Source organism: Aythya fuligula, chromosome 32, assembly GCF_009819795.1.
Source record: "Aythya fuligula isolate bAytFul2 chromosome 32, bAytFul2.pri, whole genome shotgun sequence".
NCBI lineage: Eukaryota > Metazoa > Chordata > Aves > Anseriformes > Anatidae > Aythya > Aythya fuligula.
The window spans coordinates 538,242-548,456 of record NC_045590.1 but is presented as its reverse complement, the minus strand read 5'-3'; positions in this window follow the sequence as shown (position 1 = coordinate 548,456).

Below are 10,215 nucleotides of genomic sequence, written 5' to 3'. Positions count from 1 at the left end.
TTAAAACAAACTTCATTATCTTTAACATCAGTAGCCAGACTGAGCTCTGGTTGGGCTTTGGCCCATGTCATTTAGTTTCTGTACAGCCTCACTGTCACATTAAGGGGTGTAGCCAATTTATCGTTACGGGTCCAGTTGGATACAGGGTACTGAACTTTCATGGTCACAGATTCACCAATAACACATTAACCAACATGGGTCTGATCAGATTCAGAGCACTGAACTATCACAGTCACGGATTCACCAAAAACATGTAACCACCCTTACTCTAGTCGTGTTTAATGAGATCTATCATGACTAGGAATAATGCAGTTAAGTGCAATTTATTACAGCAACAGGTACACAGGTGTTGTGGTTTAACCCGGTCAGCAGCTAAACACCACAAAGCCGTTCTCTCACCTTCCCCCCTCCCTCTCTGGGATGGGGGAGAGAAACGGGAAAGTGAAGCCTGTGAGTTGAGATAAAGACAGTTTATTAAGACAGGAAAATAATAATAACAATAATAATAATAACAATAATGAAAATAGTACTACTAACAATAATGTGTACAAAACAAGTGTTGCACAATGCAATTACTCACCACCTGCTGACCGAAGCCCAGCCTAACACCGAGCCATCCGGCCCTCCTCCCCCTGACTAGCCACCCCGATATATTGTTCAGCATGACATCAGATTGTATGGAATAGCCCTTTGGCTAATTTGCATCACCTGTTCTGGGTCTGTCCCCTCCCAGCTCTTGCTGCACCCCCAGCCTGCCCACTGGCAGGACCAAGTGAGAAGCTGAAATGTCCTTGGCTTGGTGTAAACACTGCTCTGAAACAATTAAAACATCGGGGTGTTATCAGCACTCTTCTCATCCTAAGCCAAAACATAGCATTCTACCAGCTACTAGGAAGAAAATCAACACTGTCCTAACTGAAACCAGGACAACAGGTTCTTTGAGTTCTTGGTGATAATTTACTGTCTGCAAAAGCAAGCTAGCATGTATGAAATACACAGGAGCACAGCCTGGAAATTAACACTTTAAAAGGCACAAAGACTCTAGAGATTTCTAAGTTTCTGCAGAGACACACAGTAAAATCAAGTGTTCAAATCTCACCCAAAGGCATCCCAGTGGGAGGGGGAAGAGAGTCTCAGCCCATTGCCTGATCTCAGAAGTCAGGAGGTCCTTGTGACTGTATACATGTATTCCCTCATGTAGGTATCTCCCCTGAGAATGGTATATTCCTTAATCTCCTCTCTCTCTTAGGCCAATTTATATTATTTTCTATCTTTTTTTAAAATATTTTTTTTCTATCGTTTAGGTGGAGCTTGAGTGACTCTAAGCAAGCATATCTTAAGTTATGATTGGTGAAAAATTTTCCCCTCCCCATTTAAAGGTATAGGCTCCGAGAAATTCAGAGCGCATGCTCAGTGAGGGGTGGTTGCAACTTGGAGGTGTGTAGTTTGTGGGAAGGTGGTGTGTTTTGGTACTATAATGATATTATAATTGTTAGGAATGTTTTAACAATTCGTGTCAATAAAGAACAGTCCTGTCTGCCTCTGGGTCCTGCCTCTGGCAATTTAATTCTTGAACCACAGATGCAGTGTGTCTGTTTTTTTTGTGCACTGTTTTTTTTTTTGCCCGTAATTCTGCGCGCGAAGATCCAGACGAAGACGACAGGGTTGTTTGTGGATACCGTACGGTTCGATCCCGGATGAAGATGACAGTCGTTTGTGGATACCGTCCGGTTGGATTCTGGACGAAGACGACGGAGTCGTAAGTGGATACCGTCCAGTTGGGTAAAGGTGCGGTTGCCAGTGTTTGTGTGTGTGAGAGTGTAACTGAGACTTCTGAAGTCAACATGGAGGTCTTTTTGTTTTCTCACTGGTTCTAGTCTCCTGTGGGGGGTTTGGCCGGTGAAGGGAATGATTCTATAGAAATGGTTCCTATAGAATTCGGGGATACATGGGTGGGTCATAGGTCCTAAACCCCCTGCAAGACACTCTCACTGGGGGCAACCAAGGGCTGTGGGAATTGCCACAAGTAAAATTCCCAGATGGGTCGGATAAAATCGAAGACCAAGGACCAGAAAGGGAGCAAATTACCAGATATACCACCAGAAAGTCCATTATGAATAATGATTAGGAAATTAGGAATTTAGGAAATTGGAACAATAGGGGCCCCAGAAAATTAAAGAGTAAATTAAAAATGATCCAGTATTATATGATAGAATGACCAAAAGAACCCTTAAGACCCCCTGTATTTTGATCCACAGAGGACAGGGTCTGTCAGGCTTTGAACATTAATAGTAGAATACCCGTGGATCCAGAAAAGAGCAAGCTGAAACATTGGAATTAGAAATTAGAGAGCAATTGATTAAGAATGAATATGTGCTACATTTGTGCCTGTGCTGCACTTATACCTCCAGATAACAGGAGCCTCTCGGACCCCGAGAACCAGATCAAAAACAACCTCATGGTTCGGACTTTAATCAAGGGGTCTGAGATAAGGAAGATTGTTCACAAAGGGACAGGTTATACATATGTATAGGAATGTTCATGTATATGTAACTCTTTACTAAAGCAAATTGCCACATTAGGGGTGCACGACTTTGGTGGGACTACCCGCCCCGTGCTGCATGGAACTGAGTAAACATACCTACTTTACAATCTTACTGATTGTGGAGTCAGCTTTCTGTGAGTTATTTTGGTGAGCCAGGCAGGAGACACTCTGCTCGGCTGCGGGATCGGCTGCAGTGCGGACGCCCCTAGGTGCACCCTGAGGGTTTTGCTTGGAGGGGACTCCACTCTCAGCTGCTCACCGTGGGAGCAAAGATCTCCTGAAACTGCAGACAAACGGTATGTTTTTGGCTGCTGGAGGGATACTAACTGGAGTGTTAATAATTGTATGTGTTATTTTTAAATGTCCATGTATTTTGTGTTGAAAGTATTTGTGTAAATGTAAGGGTTTGAAACAAAGTGTTACAAATCACCTCACAAAGAGCACAGTCATAGGCAATACTTATTTGGTTGGTTATCATTGTAAATTATATTCCTGTGGTATGAATGAGATGTGCTAGAGGCCTCTGTGTACGATTGTGCTGTGTGAGTGAGATGCAAAGCGAGTGCAGAGTTCTGATCCATGGTTCCATACTCTCTGCAAGGGGAGTGGGCGGAGATGAACGAAGTACGTGACAGACTGAAAAGAAGTGCTGTTTTATCCAAGTTTTGAGTGGTAGTGCCTAATATATGGGCCTGGCGGTGTATCTTGTGATCCTATTTTTGCTCTTAAATGTTTTGAGTGTGACAAGAAAAAGACAGGAGCATGATCTGTCTCTACTGGTGCTTTCGGCCGTGCTTCCTGCAACGTATGAGACCTGAACAGGCCGAGAGACCAGAGTGGCGCCGAGAGCCTGAAGTGGCGCCTGGAGACCCGAGATCGAGTTGCTACGGGAGATCAGAGGCGTCAGTGGACAACGGGAGCCGACCCTCACCGTGTGGCGAATTGGCACATAGCAGAGGGGCGGACATCAGGACCCTGCAGCCTGTCTGACCTAACCATGGAGGCAGCGGCAGCTGTGCTGAGCTGTGCTGCTTCACTCTAACATTCCTTTTATAAAAGGTTTATCTTGCAATGCAAAAAAGACTATTCGTCCCCAGATCGGTGTTATAACTATTACTAATGACGACTTAGCCCTATTGCGGGGCAGGGGTGCAGAGACGCAGATTACACTGCCAAATGACCACCAGCAGGCTCTTACACAAACCGTTTCTAAGGTTGCAGCTGGCACTGCCTGCAGCTGTATAGCAGACGTTACACTCTCTTTCCTAACTAGTAATCATGTGTCTCATCCATTTGTGGTGAATGGTTAGTGACAAAAAGAAAAGGGGGAGAATAAGGGGCGACAAAGACAGAAATGGTACCAGGAGGATGCCACTGACACTAACAACATGGGTAATAGGAGTAGTATAAGTGACACAGGTGACGGTGTGGGGCGCTCTGCCTGCTGCTCGCCCTCGCCTGCCTGTGCACTGCTGCCGACGGTGCTAGAGTAAAATGTGAAGACTGCTCAGATGGCAGTGATGAGAGTGCTTGTGTGAAGAAGATGTGTGCTGAATCTGACTTTGTGTGCAACAGTGGTCAGTGTGTGCCAAACAGATGGCAGTGTGATGGGGACCCGGATTGTGAAGATGGGTCTGACGAAAGTGCTGAGCTGTGTCATATGAGAACAGTGTCATGGAAATGTGATGGTGAAAAAGACTGTGACAGTGGAGAAGATGAAGAGAATTGTGGCGATGTGACAGAGATCCTGATTGCAAGGATGGAAGTGATGAAATTAACTGCCCTTCCTGGACCAGTTCAGATGTGAAGATGGGAACTGTGTCCATGGGAGTAGGCAGTGCAGTGGTGTGAGAGACTGTCTGGATGGCACTGATGAAGCAAACTGTAACAATGTTATTCAGTGCTCTGGACCTGGCAAATTCAAGTGCAGAAGTGGAGAATGCATAGATATCAATAAAGTGTGTAACCACCAGAGAGACTGCAAGGACTGGGGTGATGAGCCCCTGAAGGAATGCAACATAAATGCATGTGACTGTCCATCTGGGTTTGAGTTTGTAGACAAGAGAAACTGTGGAGATACTGATGAATGCCAAAACCCTGGTATCTGTAGTCAAATCTGTATCAACCTGAAAGGTGGCTACAAATGTGAATGTTGCTGTGGCTATCAGATGAATCCTACTACAGGAACCTGGAAAGGGCCATGCGGCAAAGCAAATTACATAGCCGTTGCTTAACTTGTCAGAAGATAAAAAAGAAAGTGTTTCAACAAGCAGCCACAGGAGGGAGGAATCACTGAACCCGATGTGAGGGACTGTACCTTGTTTAACTGACTACTGAAACAGCTGTGAGAACCACAGAAAGGGACCCACACATCCAGAATAAAAGGACCAGTAACTACTGAAACTTGGAGGGTTGAGTCCGCTCCTGGGAAACTGAAACTCAAGGTAAGGAAGAACTAATATTCTGGCAACGAGGCTCTGCATGAATTAAGGATGCCAAATAAAGGGGACAAGCCTGAAGGGAGAAAAGGGAGAAGGCAAGACCAGGGCAGGACCCTCCACTGCAGTGTGTATGGTCTACCAAGGGAGGCAACCCCTATGGGTATTGACTGCTGAGTGAGAGGGCCTCGACCAGACTTCTCCCACACTAAGGTCAGGTTGTCCCGAGAAAATAACATAAGAACCTTTTTTTAAACCTATATAAAATTGTGATTCGTTTTCCAGGAGCTGGATCACCCTGACAGGCCAAACGGTAACACAAGCCTGAATTGACCCTGAAAGCGGGCCCAACCCCTTGATTGAAGGCGTTTGCCTATTATGATCCAGCTATGTGGGCAGAAGACAGATCCTGGGGCTATAGGACCCAGTATATATACTTAATAGAATAATTAGGTTATTAGCTGTAATAGAAATAATTATAAATAAAACCGGAGATGCACTTGGATTAACTGCAAAGCAAAATACCAAGATGAGAACTGCTTTGTATCAAAATTGCCTAGCTTTGGATTATTTACTAGCACAAGAAGGAGAAGTCTGTGGAAAATTTATCTTTAGTAATTGCTGTTTAAAGATTGATGAAAAGGGTGTTTCTTCCTAGTAGCTGATAGAATGTTAAATTCTGGTTTAGGATGAGAAGAATGCTAATAATATGCTGATGTTTTAATTGTTACAGAGCAGTGCTTACACCGAGCCAAGGATGTTTCAGCTTCTCACTGTCCTGCCAGCAGGCAGGCTGGGAGGAGGGCCGGACTGCTCAGGGTTAGGCTGGGCATCGGACAGCAGGTGGTGAGCAATTGCATTGTGCACCACTTGTTTCGTACACATTATTACTAGTAGTACCATTATCATCATTATTATTATTATTATTATTGTTATTATTTAGAATCATAGAATATCCTGAGTTGGAAGGGACCCTTAAGGATCATCAAGTCCAACTCTTGACACCGCACAGGTCTACCCAAAAGTTCAGACCATGTGACTAAGTTCACAGTCCAATCTCTTCTTAAATTCAGACAGGCTCGGTGCAGTGACCACTTCCCTGGGGAGCCTGTTCCAGTGTGCAACCACCCTCTCTGTGAAGAACCCCCTCCTGACGTCCAGCCTAAATTTCCCCTGCCTCAGCTTAACCCCGTTCCCGCGGGTCCTGTCACTAGTGTTAATGGAGAAAAGGTCTCCTGCCTCTTGACAACCCCTTACGAGGAAGTTGTAGACTGTGATGAGGTCCCCCCTCAGCCTCCTCTTCTCCAGGCTGAACACGCCCAGTGACCTCAGCCGTTCCTCGTACGTCTTCCCCTCAAGGCCTTTCACCATCTTCGTAGCCCTCCTCTGGACACTTTCCAACAGTTTCATGTCCTTTTTATACTGTGGTGCCCAGAACTGCACACAGTACTCGAGGTGAGGCCGCACCAGCGCAGAGTAGAGCGGGACAATCACCTCCCTTGACCTACTAGCGATGCCGTGCTTGATGCACCCCAGGATACGATTGGCCCTCCTGGCTGCCAGGGCACATTGCTGGCTCATATTCAACTTGCTGTCTACCACGACCCCCAGATCCCTCTCTTCTAGGCTGCTCTCCAGCGTCTCATCGCCCAGTCTGTACATGCAGCCAGGGTTTCCCCGTCCCAGGTGCAGGACCCGGCACTTGCTCTTATTGAACTTCATGCGGTTGGTGATTGCCCAGCTCTCCAACCTGTCCAGATCCCTCTGCAAGGCCTTTACGCCCTCATTTGAGTCCACAACTCCTCCAAGTTTGGTGTCATCAACAAACTTGCTCAAAATACCCTCTATTCCTACATCCAGATCGTTTATAAAAATATTGAAAAGTACCGGCCCTAAAATGGAGCCTTGAGGGACCCCACTGGTGACTGCCCGCCAGCCTGACGCAGCTCCATTTACCATAACCCTTTGGGCCCTGCCCGTTAGCCAATTGCTCACCCATCGTATGATGTTTTTATTTAGCTGTATGGTGGACATTTTGTCCAGTAGGATCCTATGGGAAACCGTGTCAAAAGCCTTGCTGAAGTCCAAAAAAATCACATCAGCTGGTTTCCCTTGGTCCACCATACATTTTCTTGTTTTTATCTCAACTCACAGGCTTCACTTTACCATTTCTCTCTCCCATCCCAGAGAAGGAGGGGGGGAGGTGAGCAAGCGAAAGAAAAGCTGTAAATGAACCTGTAAAGGAAATGAGAAAATTGGCCCACGTCCCAGCACAAACCTAGAAGAATATGGAATGGGATTTATTTTCATGGCTGCCTGGTGGACCATGGGTTAAAAGAGTGTTGTTTTTATTGTTATGTGGTGTAATGATGTTATTGTTTATACCTTGTATGACACCTTGCCTTACATTATTAATACACCGGGTTATAAATAGTACATTTGTAATAACTTCATTAAAAAAGGAAGGGGATATGTCAATTATGATGCTTAAGAATTGGAACCTCCAAGAACGGACTGATGAAATACAGTTATTAACAACAGAAGAGACACGAATTGGGGATATTAAAAAGAAGATAAGGGATTGTTAGGAATGTTTTAACAAGTAGTGTCAATAAAGAACAGTCCTGTCTGCCTCTGGGTCCTGCCTCTGACAATTTAATTCTTGAACCACAGATGCAGTGTGTCCCAGTCTCCCCCTCATTCTAGTCAAGTTATCAAGTCTTCAGAAAATACTCCTCAAATTTATGAACCTGTTTGCTTTTGTTATTCCGAACTTCTATTTCTAACAGTTACAGCCTTTTTTTTGTCTTCGAGATTAATTTAACACGGCTATAGGTGTGACTGAACCTGTGAATGGCTGGTGAAGAATGTTTTAATTACTGGTGAAGTGTCAATAAGAAAGTTATTTGTGTTTGTATGAAGTCTTTGATGTCTGGGGGTTTCAGAACAACTGATAACAACTAGTGACTGTTATGGGATACTATGCAGGCCTCTGATATCTGGCCAGGTGGCCAAGAGATTAAGAAGAAGAAAAAAAAAAGAAGCTGAAGAAGAGCTAGGAGACAAGACCTGCAGGGGATGCTGTATAAACTTGACACGGTGCCAAGGAGTACAAAGGGGAAGGACGAGAAAAAAACTTGGAGAGGAAGACTACGAGCCTTCAGCACGAAAGACCCCTAGAGACCCCCAGAGGGACCACCGGAGACTGATGTGCATGCTCCAGTAAGAGGGACTGGACCCCGGAAGCTAATTATAATAACCTGTTTTTTTAGAAGTAGTAATGAATATGTATTAGTCTAGGAGCATAAAAATCAGCTACTTGATGTAACTGGTGTGCGTCCTGGTGGAGCAGAGACTCCCGGTGCACCCAGCGCTGTTTGCTTACCTCTATTCTTTTAATAAATCCTATTTTTTTATTTAATCCTATTTTGAAGAATGAGCCATTTCTAACATAATGACCAAAAGTACACTAGAGTACAACTTTTTGTCAAAAACATGACAGGTTTTTGGCTCAGGGTAGCAAAAGTGCAGCTTATTGGTCTCAGTGTGCACAAGAACAACTGAGTCCCCCTCTTGTCACAGAGCCTAGCCGCGGTGTCTCCACTCTGCTCTACACTCCATACTGTTCCTTAGAATCAGCACACCAGGTTCCCCCAGTGCAATAGCATCTAAGGTTGGAAGCCTGGAGAATGCTCAGGTAATGCAATTACACGTGACTCTGAAAGACTCTTCAATGCTGTACATTTTCCTTAAAATGTGAATATTATTTTTATGCTCCATGTTTAGGCAATCACACCACATTCACTGCATCTTTATAGTCTTCCCGAGTGGACCTCCCCTTCTTCCAATGGTCGTAAACCCTCTTTTTTTCTTCCTGGCCTCTGTGCACAGTTATCTTTTCAGCCAAGTCAGTCTTCAGTTCCAGATCATCTTTTGGTATGTGAGGATTTCTTTCCTGAAGAGTTTCCAGCCTTCCTGACCTCCAACCTTCACATCACCTACAAGTCCTTCCCAATTTATGAGCAAAAGGTCTAGGGGGGTACCATCCTTCATTGTCTTACTCACCAGCTGTGTCCATACAGTCTAGAAACCCCCTAGACTGGTTATCTCTCCACAGTGTTGCACTTCCAGCAGACATATGGTATTTTGAAGTCCCCATGAGAACAAGGGCTAGCAATTTTGAGGCTTCTCACATCTGTCTGTAGAATATTTTGTCTGCCTCTTTGGCCAGCTGTGATGATCTACAACAGACGCCCACCAGGACATCTGCCTCACTGGCCTTCCCCCTAATTCTTACCCATAAACACTCACCTCTGTCATTGCCATTATTAATCTCAAGACAGTCTAAACACTCCCAAATATACAAGGCCACCCTACTGCCTCTCCTTCCAAATCTATCCCTCCTGAAGTGTTTGTAGCCATCTGTTACAGTGTTCCATTCCAGCAAGCTGTCCCACCACATTTTGGTGATACCAACTTTGACATAGCCCTCCTGTTGCACAATGTCTTCCAGCTCCTCCTGTTTTTTGCCTGAGTGCATTGATGTAGATACAGTTCTGTTGGGCTAGAGATCCTGCCACTTTTTTGGAGGCAGAAGCCCTAATTCCTGCCTGACAATTCCCGGGCACTTTTGTGATTTCTGAATTGTCAATGTCCCTTGTGCCTTTGCTGCTGCATGGCTCTCCATCGACGGCAGACAGATGCACCTTGCTAGCATACCATCCCATAAACACTGTTATAACACCCCCAGGCTTTCTCGGTCACGATCCCTTAATCAGTTGTCCCAGGGCCTTGAAGTCTCTTTTGATTGCCCTCAGACTTCTTCTTGGAGCTTCATCGCTGCCTGCCTGAAAAATCAGTAATTGTTAATAGTCAGAGTGCCGAACAAGGGCAGAGAGCTTTCTCTTCACACTCGTAATTAGGACCTCATGGATGTAGCAGACTTCCCTGAGAAGTGGGTCTGGTCTGTATATTGGTCCTGCAGTTCCCTTCAGAAGGGAGTCTCACATGACAACAAGCTATCTTTTTTTTTTTCTTGGTGGGAGCTGATTTGATGCAGGGTGCAGCTTAATATGACCTCAGTGTCACCTCCAAGCCAGATGTACCATGTTCCTCAGTATTGTCCAGATCAACCTGCAAAGCTTCATACCTATTGTGCACAGGCACCTGGGAAGGTGGGGAAGTCCCTGAGGGGTACCAACCTGCCACACCATGCAGGGACTTGTTGCCACT